Source organism: Trichosurus vulpecula, chromosome 9 (assembly GCF_011100635.1).
Source record: "Trichosurus vulpecula isolate mTriVul1 chromosome 9, mTriVul1.pri, whole genome shotgun sequence".
In the NCBI taxonomy this organism is placed as follows: Eukaryota; Metazoa; Chordata; class Mammalia; order Diprotodontia; family Phalangeridae; genus Trichosurus; species Trichosurus vulpecula.
This window is the reverse complement of record NC_050581.1, coordinates 115,240,446-115,250,838: the sequence shown is the minus strand read 5'-3', so window position 1 is coordinate 115,250,838 and position 10,393 is coordinate 115,240,446.

Sequence of the window (10,393 nt, the reverse complement as noted above, 5' to 3'; positions counted from 1 at the left end):
TGAGAGCTTCTAAATGCTGTTAGAGGAAGTCACAGAGCATGGGACCTGGGTCTACTATACATTTACATTATCTAATTTCAACCGGGCCCTCACAGGTGCATGGACACCCCTTCACTCCTTAATTAACTCCCTATCACACTCCCTACAGCATCTGTTAGAGACATTCTCTTCTCTCTGTCCACCTCTATCCTCCTCCTCCTTAGCAGAGGCCATAAAATCACTCCCTTCCCCCTTTTCCTATTCCTAATCCCCAATCCTATTCCCTTAATGTTGTCCCTAGTACTCCTAGTTCTGGAGAAAGAGATGGCCCTTTATGCTACTCAGGACAACCTTCCTACTCATAAACTGAATCCACCCCCCTTTTTGCCTTTTCAGGTACTTTATCCCTTTGATCATCCCCTTTCTCTCAAATCTTGAATCTCTTTAGATCTATTGACTTCTTGCCTATTAGCTGCAAAAGTGCCCAGCTCTCCATTAACTTTAAAATACCTTCATTTACTTTTGTAGACCCCTCAAGCTATCCTCCTAAATCTCTTTCCAGTTTGCAACAATAAATTCCCATATCTCTACTCCTTGCTTACACTTTTTTTCCTCTCTCACCTCTCTACCCCCTTCAATCTGGCTTCTGACTACACCGCTTAACTGAGACCACTCTCCTTAAGGTTACCGATGATTTTGAACTGTTAGATCAAAATGCTCTTTTCTCAGCCCTCATCCTATAGCTTTTGAGACTTTGGTACCCCCTTCCTTCTAGAGATCCTTTCCCCTTGGAGCTTTCCAGACAGCTCTCTCTGTTGGTTCTCCTCCTACCTGCCTGCCTAGCAGACTGATTTCTCCATGTCCTTTCTTGATTCATCATCCGTGTCATGCCCACTAAACATGGGCTTCTCCAAAGAGAATGTGCTCCAATGGAGCACATTAGCCTTCCTCCAAAACCTACCCCTTTTCATGACTTCCTTGTGGTCCTTCCTGTTGAGTAGGTTCAGAATTTCAGTCATCATTGATTTTACCTCTGCCTTCCTCCCCTCCCCCATATCCATCGGTTGATATCTGTTGTTGAATCAAATTCCACAATCTCCCCCATCCCCTTCTCTCTACTATCATAGCCACCATTCTAGTTTAGGCTCTCATTGTCTCTCCCCTAGACTGGGATAGTAGCCTCCTAATGACCCTCAAGGCCTGCCTCCAGTCTCACCCTTCTCCAAACCATCCTTCACGTAGTTACCAAACCAACATTCCTAAAAACTCAGTTCTGACCATGTGATCTTCTAAGCAAGACGGTTCAGGAGCTCCCTACTGCTTCTAGGGGAACTCACTAACTCATTTGTTTGTTATTTAAAGCCCTTCACAATCTGGCTCTAGCCTCTCCAGATTGTTACACCCTCTTCCCCTTCACTTGCTCTCTGTTCTAGTCAAACCGGTTCTTTGCTCTTTCCCATCCTCAAAATTCCATCTCTTTGCCTCTGTACAGGCTGTCCCCCATACCATCCTTGTGGAGCTCCCTAGCTCCACAAGGTCCCCTTTGGAGGAAGCTGGGTGGGACAGTGGGTAGAGCACTGCCCCTAGGGTCAATACGTGAGTCCAAATTCAGGCTCAGACATTCACTAGCTGTGTGACCCAGAAAAGTCACTCCGTTTCTGGTTCCTCAACTTGAAATGAAGATAATAAAGTAGCCTAACTCCCAAGGTTGTTGTGAGGATTTGCAAAGTAGAATGCCCGGCACAAAGAAGGCTCTGAATAAATGCTCGCTACCTCTCTTCATGAAGCCTTTCCTGATCATACTCATTCCAGACTCCTGCTCTGAAATAATTTTGTATTTCTCTTTTATTTGTTTGTTTATCTGTCTATTATTCTCCCTCCAGCCTGTCTCCCTACCAAACAACAAAAACAATCTTCCTTCCATCTAGAGAGGCGAGACTTTGTCATTGCCAGGTACCTGGTGCAGGGCCTGACAAATACCAGCAATTAAAAAAATATATGTTTGTTGAATGAATTGAATGAATGAATGGTTAGCCTGCCTGCTTGCAGAGGCTGCTGCTGTACACCCCCATGCATGCTGTGTGTCCCCTATGTATTTATACTGTGCTTCCCTCAGTTATACTGTGTTCTGACGTGGGAATTTGGACCAATTAATTTCTCTCTTTGAGTAAAATAGTGGTAGTAGACATGGGGGTGGGGGTCATACTAGATAGTATCTCAAGGCCATTTTGGCTCTAATAATCCAGGTTCTGTGTCTTAAGGTTCCTTCCAGTTCTGACATTCCATGTTCTAACACACATGTTGTAGCTCCTTATATGTAGCAGGTACACAACACATGGCTGTTGAATTGAGTTCTAAGATCCTTTCCAACCCTGGCATTTATTGATCCATGCTCTAAGGTCCCTCCCAGAACTGACGTTCTGTGTTCCACATCCTAAGACTCCTTCAGGCCCTGACATTCTGTGTTATAAAATGCCTTCCTGCTCTCACATTCTTTGCACGATCATTCCTAGTAGATGAAGAGAAGCCCCATCCCAAAGTGACCCCCCCCCCTTGCTCCCAGGTCCTACTTTTTCCTAGTTCAGTCCCTTCCTCATAGTACCTCCCACCTCCTAAAGCCACCCCCACTGAATGGCTCCCCCCACCCAAGGAGGGGGCCTCAGAAAGATGAGAAGAACCTACTTAGAATCCATGAGGTGCTGCTGCCTCCCCCCTGGCCCCGTCTGGGCCTGGGCTGGCTGCTGGGCCTCCGTGCTGCTGGCCTGACCATAGGGCCGCCTCCCATGGAACTGGTGCTGGGGCCCAGGCTGGGCCGGAAGGCTCCACTCCCACCCCCTGTGACTTTGGGAAGGTCAAGGATGAGATGTGTGAGTCATCCCCAAGCCTCGTCTAAGATGGCTAGGAGGGGTCTGTCTGCTTCTCCCTGGGGAGAAAGGTGTCCTTTGTGTCCCAGCCTCTTTCCTTTTGTGGCTCTGAAGCATCCCAGATGACTGCCCTCTCCATTTCCTCTCTGCCCCCACCCCTTCCATTGTAAACACAAACTTTCTTCCCTGCTGACCCAATCTTCCCCAAGTACTCTACGGGTACCTGCTAACTCCCTCCTTTCCCATTTCCCAGCCAGGGGAAGAGGCATTGTACTGGAGTGCAAAAGGCATCAGATTTGGCTTCTCGGCTCTGCTGCTTACCACAGTCACTCCTTCTCATCTTAGCTTCAGTTCCCTCAACTGAAAAATGGAGATCATAATACATACCTCATAGGGCTGCTATGAGGAAAGGACTCAGTAAACTGTCCAGAGCTAGAGAAATGAGAACTCTCAGAAGTGACCCAGAAAGTGAATGAAACTGAAATCGGAGCAGGAGAGCCAGAGGTTAGACTTAAGGAAGGACTAGACATCCCTTCTCTAGGGGTTTTGAAGTAAGTCCATCACTAGGCATTCCCACCTCCCCAAGGGGAGTGGGATGGGGACCTACCTACCTGAGCCATGGAAAGGAACTTGAGGATGAGGGGGCATTTGTCCTTCCCATTGTGGCTGTAGAAGAAGAGCGTGGACTGACCAGACTATTAGACCAGAGGGACCCAGGGTCCTAGGACAACATTTTCTCCATCCTCTCCCTCCTTGTCACTTCCCAGACCCCTCACCCATGTCTTTCTCAAAAATCGTCCAGAGTCCTGGACTGTCCCTAGGAAGGGGATTTCCCCAGCCCAGTTCTTGGATGCATGGAGTCAGTCTCTGACCTTATCCCAACACACAACAGCTGGGATTTGGCTGAGCAGGTTGGGGGATGGGAGGTGTGAGGATTTCAGTCATGGGTTCTGCCTCGAGCTAATATGGTAGCAGGTCCTAGAGGCCTGTGCAGAGATGTGAGAGGCCCCAGCTGCTGGGAACAGTGAGACACAGCCTGGGTTGCCTTGAGAGGGATAGAGAGAAAAGGAAGAGAGAAAAGACTTGGAGAAACTCTGGGGTTATCTTTAACTGGGTGGGAGCCTCTCTGTCCAAACAAGTGGACCCATACAGGGGGCTAGTCCACCACCTGTGGACTCTTCTCTTCACTCCCCAGGAAAGAGTTAGAGGTGCTAGAAACTTGAAATTACATTTAGAATCAGAGAATGTTAGAGGTGGTCAGGATCTTAGAACAAGGAACAGAATGCTAGACTGGAAGGAACCTTACTTAGAATACAAAATATGGAGCATAGAATGTTGGAGCTGGAAGGGACCTTAACTCAATAAATAGATATTAACACCTATAGTGGGCAAGACACCAAGGATATAGAACCAAAAACCGAGTCCCTGCCCTCAAGGAGTTTACATTCTCTTGGTGATACCACAGGTGCACAGATAAGCAAAATAGAAAACCATTTGGAGAGGAGTATAACACTAATCAGCCCTCTCCCCCCCAGTGCCAGGAGAGATTCCCTCCCCTGCAACATCCTACCTTTTCTAGAAAAGAAAACACGGAGTCACGAGGGACTGCCCTTCCACACAGCACTGTGCCTGGCTTGCCTGGATCTCCTGGCAGTTCGTTCTCCTTCTGGGCTGGTGCTGGTGCTAGGGACAGAGGCAGGGGCCTGGCCTGACCCGGGTCCACCTCTCACCACCAAGCACAATGGTGGAGGGGGCAGCACCCCCTTCAAAGGTCCCATTGTTTCCTGGAAGGCAGCAGCTCCTGGGGCTGCTTCAATCCTAGGGATTGTCTCCTGGAGGCATGAGGCAGAGGGGAGGGAAGAAGAAGAGAGTGGGGAGGAAGAGGAACATGGGAAGAAAGGAGGGGAGGATGGGCAGAGAGTTTGGGAAGAAGGGAGGGGAGATAGGAGTGTGAGAATGGAGGGGAGAGGATAGGAACAAAGGATAGATAGAAGGGAGGGGAGGAGTGAGAAAAAAAGATAGGGAAGAGGGAAAGGAGAAGGATGGGGAGAAGGGAGAAGAGAAGAAAGGGGGTATAAAAGTAGGGAAATAAGGGGAGAAGTATGAAATGAAGGGAGGGGTAAGGATGATGAGAAGGGAAGATATGATTCTGAGAATGAAGGAGAGAGAGGGAGAAAGGATGGGAGAAAGGAAATAATAGAGAAGGAGAAGGATGGGGAGTGGTTATGAGGTGATAGAAAAGGAGTGAAATATAGGAAAGACTAGAGCTATTATTAGACCTGGGGACTCTTCCCCAGGACTCCTTTAATCTCCACCCTCCTTCATCTGGGACAGGGGCCAAGGAAGAGTTCAAAGAAAGGCAGGAGGGTCTAGGACCCAGGCTGGAATCCCTGCAGTCTCTCTCATCTCTGTCTCTATCTGTCTAATTGCCTTCTCTACTCCAATATTTCCATCATTGTATTAGGGTAAGGGGGCAGGCAAGGTGAGCCCAGCAAGGATGAATGAACTCCTCAGTTACTACTCCAGCACCTTGGAGAGCTGCCACCAGGTGACTGGTGTAGGGTAATGTCTGGTATTACAGCTCCCAGCTCGCTGGTTTCCAAAACACTTTTTCTCATAAAAATCCTATAAAGGAGATAATGGATTAGGTCCTATTAAGTTCAGGCTCAGATAATTGAGAATGGTGGGGATGGAAGGAGGAACACTGGACTTGTAATTGGTTCATAGTTTATGATTTAGAACCCGAGGCATCCTTGAGATCATCTAGTCTGTCTCATTTTACAAATTAGGAAACTGAGTCTCAGAGAGACATACCTTGGCCTAGGACCACACAGCTAGTAAGAAGCTAGCCAGGATTAAAACCCAATGCCTTGAATCTGCCTTGCAGATAAGTGCTTAATAAATGTTAGCTGAAAAAAATCCCAACAAATTAAGTGAATTCAATTGAATTCTGATTTCCAGTCCAGCACTCTTTCCACTAGGACATGCTGGGGAGGAATCAGTTCCCAGTTTATTAGCTAGTGACCTATAGTAAGTTACTTCATCTATCTGAGACTCAGTTTCCTTATCTGAAAAGTCGCATCCAACGAAAGAACAGCTCTTTACCTCTGTGTGTTGACTAGTCAGGCAGGCAGGCAGGCTTTCATGGTGACCACCATAATCCCTCCCAACTCCTACGAAGGACCTCTCAATCCTCTGCTTGGATTTCCACGCACTTCCCCCCCTACTCCCAGGATCCCATCAAGGTGCTGACCCTTCCCACACTGCTTACACCCCCAACAACAAGCAGAATTCAAGGAGATGAGGGCTAGATTCTAGTGACTGACACATAGTAAGCACTATATAAATGTTACCTATAATTATTAGCTATTATGGTGGCTGCCTCTCTTCCATACCCAACGCTGCTCCCTGAGTTAGCCTCAAAATAGTTATGACTGAAAGGGGGCGATAATTCCTGCACCTCCCAGGCAATGCTTTGAGGTAAATATTTCCCTTATGGCTAAAATACACATCTTTGGTTGTTCTGGCAGCACACATATTCTAGAGTTCTTATTTCTGATCGAAAAGAAATGATTTCAATACCCCACTTACAGTGAATGTGGTGACCAATCTGATATTCTTCCTGGAAGGTTTGGAAGCCCCAGACTGAATCCCACCTGCAGGCTCAGTCCCCACCTCCCTCCAGAGCCACTGGCCAATGCAGACCCTGAGCAGGGGAACAAGAAGGACCCTTGGCTTCTTAGCTTGGCTCAGCTTAGCCTGACACCTGCTGGTCCTGCACTCACCTTGTGCCTACTTCTAGCAAACGGGCTCTTGTCCACTGGATTCTAACTCCATGCCCTCTTTCAGGTACCATTCCCTCTCCTCTCTATCCCCCCTGCCACCTCTCTAGTCTAGGCTCCTCTTGCTACCCATTTAGACTATTTTGGTTGTCTTCTAAGGGGATCTTCTGGGTCTGCTCTCTCCCACCCCCAAGCCATCCTTTGCACACTGCCATGACGATGTCTGTTCTGTATAGGTCTGCTCGCATCCCCCTACTGCTCAAAATCTTTTCGTGGCTCTCTATTATCGGGTGAGGAAAGTTCCAATCCCTTTGCCAGGCATATAGGTGCCTCCCCAGCCTGGCTCCCAGTTGCCCTTCTCGCTTTAGCCCACCCTATTGCCTTCATGTCTGCTCTACTGCACCCATGCTAAATGAACCTCCATTCCCTGAATCTGCTCATGTCTGTGCTATTGTTCATGTTCTGTCTTCATGCTGTTCTCTACGCCCTCTTCCTTCTCTTTGCTGTTAAATTCCTTCCACTCTAAAACTGATGTCAAATGCCATCTCCTCCAGGAAGTTTTCCTTGAAGCTCACTGTCTGTTTTGACCTTCCCTCTCAGACCTTCCTTGACCTTTTGTCCATGCTGTTAACACATTTAACACATACCATTGTGTTCTTGTGTCTTAGTCTCCTATTAGACTATGAGCTCCATGAGGGCAGACACTTTGGTTTTTTTAAAAATAAATTTTCCTGATATATTTTGTTTCCACATAGCCTAAATCTCCTCCTGTGTTCTTGCCTTCCTGTCCTCCCAGAGAGCTATCCTATATAACAAGAAATTGTTCACCTGATTTTATTTAGAGTATATCACCAATAGTGAGCACAGGGGCCTGCACACGGCAGATGCCAAATCAAGGCTTCTTGAATTCAGTTTAATTGTCTGGTTCCCCTCTGACAAAGCTGCCATCAATGCTCCAATTACATAACTGAAGTCTTATCGTCATAGGATTTAAGAATTCGGAGATCAAATGAGTCTTTGACACCCCTCCCCCCATTTTGTAGATGAAGAAACTGAAGCCAAGAGGAATAAATAAAGTAGTTTGCCCAGGGTCACACAGTAGCAGGGGTAGGATTTGAAACCCAAACCAGACCTCTTTCCCCTATACTACACTTCAGTCTTGTTTCCACATCACCTCTCTTTCTCTCAAACAATATACCTGTTCCTCTGTGTCTGGGGTCCTACTTGTTCTTTCTAGTCCTCCCAAGGTATAAAATTCTGCCCTGCCTCCAGAACTACTTGGCACTCAGTCTGCTTGAACTTTGGCCTATTAACCATAGTCAGGCTCTCCTGAGTTGGGTCTCAGCAACCTTCTGGAATACTTACCTGTGACCTACAGCTGGACCTCTCTGGTGCCTGCTTCTCCACCTGCTCATGTCATGTAGCCGGATTTTTCCCACACTCCGCACTCATCCCTACCTCTCCATACTTCCACCTGTCAGTCACAGTTAGTTCCCTCTTTTATCATTCACATAATCCTAGAAGGTCTAGTGTCCAGGTCCTGGTCAACCCTGGTCTCACCTGTCCTGTTGCGCTCTGGTACTTACAAGCAAGCTAAAAGGCAAAATAAACTTCTAAGTACAAAATACTATTCCTATTACTCAATGGTTAAAATCTACTACTCAACTGGTCAAACATTAGGTTTTCTACAGCCCTACTAAGTTTTCTTTCTTTCGCATCTGTAAAACGGGGATAATAATAGCACCTTCCTCCCAGAGTTGTGAGGATCAGATGATAGAATATTCATGAAGCACCCAGCACAGTGCCTGGCACACAGTATGCTCTATCTAAATGTTAGCTATTATTATTATCATTGCTATTAGGAATTATTTGCAGGTGCTATTCAAGTGAATGCTATAGGGAAACAGGTTTTGAAAAATCTCAAAATGTCAGAGCCAGAGTGGAACTGGTGGTCTGGGGGCAGGGTTAGTATCCATGAAGAGAGATAATGAGTTTCCCATTACTGAGTTTATGTGATAGCCCAAAAAGACTCATCTTCCTCCATCTTAAACTGAATTAACAACAGCCTAGTGTCTAAAGGGAGAAATATAATGGTCTCTCTGTCTTTTGCCATAGTCAGACACCATCTGTTTTCTTCTAGTTCTGGGTGTCACATTTTAGGAAAGACATTGACATGATACCATACTTCCAAAGGAAGGTGATCAGAATAATGAGGGGACTGGAAATCATGGTCGGTGAGGATTGGTGGAAGGAACTGGGGATGGCTAACCTGGAGAAGAGAGACCTTAAGAAGCACCTGATAGCTCTCTTCCGGTATTTAAAGTGCAATCATGTGGGAGGAGGATTAAAATCATTATTAATGAGTGGGGGAAGTTACAGGGAAGAGGGTTAGGTTCCATATAAAAAAGAACTTTCTAATCATTAGAGCTGATCAAAAGTGGAATGAAATACTTCAGAGGTAGTGAGTTCTCCATCACTGGAAATATCCAAAAAGAACTCAAATCCGAATCCGAAAAGGCTGACCGACTATTGGGGGAGGATGTTGCAGAGGAGATTTCTACCCAGGACAGCGGTGGCCTCGATGACCTCCGAGGTTCGGTCCAGCTGCAAGCTTTTGGGATTCTGGGATAACAACTTCCCCAGAAAGTCTTGTTATTTTCCAAGCACTTAGTGCACTGCCCGCCTGGAGGGTTTGCAGCTGTGGCTCTTCCTCTCTCCTGATGTTTGTCCCATTTCTTAGCTTATGATCTGGCCTCCGCTTCTTAAAGAGGCCGGGCTTTATTTTTGTGAAGCATCTAAAAAACATCAGGTCAAACCTACCAGGTGATCTCCTCCTACGTAGCCCACTGGCTCCCTTTCTCTTTGCCATTGCTAAGGCTACGGTGTTTCTCCATTTCACCGGCCTTAATCCAACTACCGTATCTCTCCTCTGTTTGCTTCCCTCCTTATGTCCCTGCAGGCACCTGAACATGCTTGACCGCCTCTCCCTAATACCCTCTCCTCTAGGTCCTAACCTGGGAGTGATGGGAGCAAGTTGGCCACCCATTCCATGTCCTTGGAGAGCTCCTTGGATCTCAACATCATAAGTTTAGTTCAGCTAGGTGATGCAGTGGATAGAGCACTAGCCCTAAAGTCAGGAGGACCTGAGTTCAAATCTGGCCTCAGACACTTACTAGCTGTGTGACCCTGGGCAAGTCACTTAATCCCAATTGCCTCAAAAAAAAATAAACCAAACAAATCCCAACATAGGATTTAGAACTGGAAAAGACCTTAAAGATCATTGCATATAATCTCATTACTTTTACACATGAAGGTGCTGAAGCCCATGAGGTTAAGTGACTAACCTAAGGTCACACAAGTAGTAAGTAGCAGAGGCAGTATTTGAACTCAGGTTCTCTAACTTGAGGTCCAATTCTCTGCTATAGGAGACTGTCTCTTGCTGTGATTGGTGCGACAGAAGATGAATACAGTATCAAGGTGGCCCAACGGGTAAGTATGGAGTGATATTTGTGCAATAAGCATTTATTAAGCACCTACTGTCTACTGAGGTCTGTGGGAGTCTCTGGAAGAGAAGATAATAAAACATGGTGCCTGCCCTCATGAAGGTCACAGTTTAGAAGGATTATGACCACTCACAGATAGGCAACATTATACTATATGATATACCACACTATACCATAACTAGTAGGATGGAATAGGCTCATAGGGCAGGTCAGCATGTCAAGGACCTGGGATTGTATTAGTGTAGAAATTGCCTTCACAGATTCA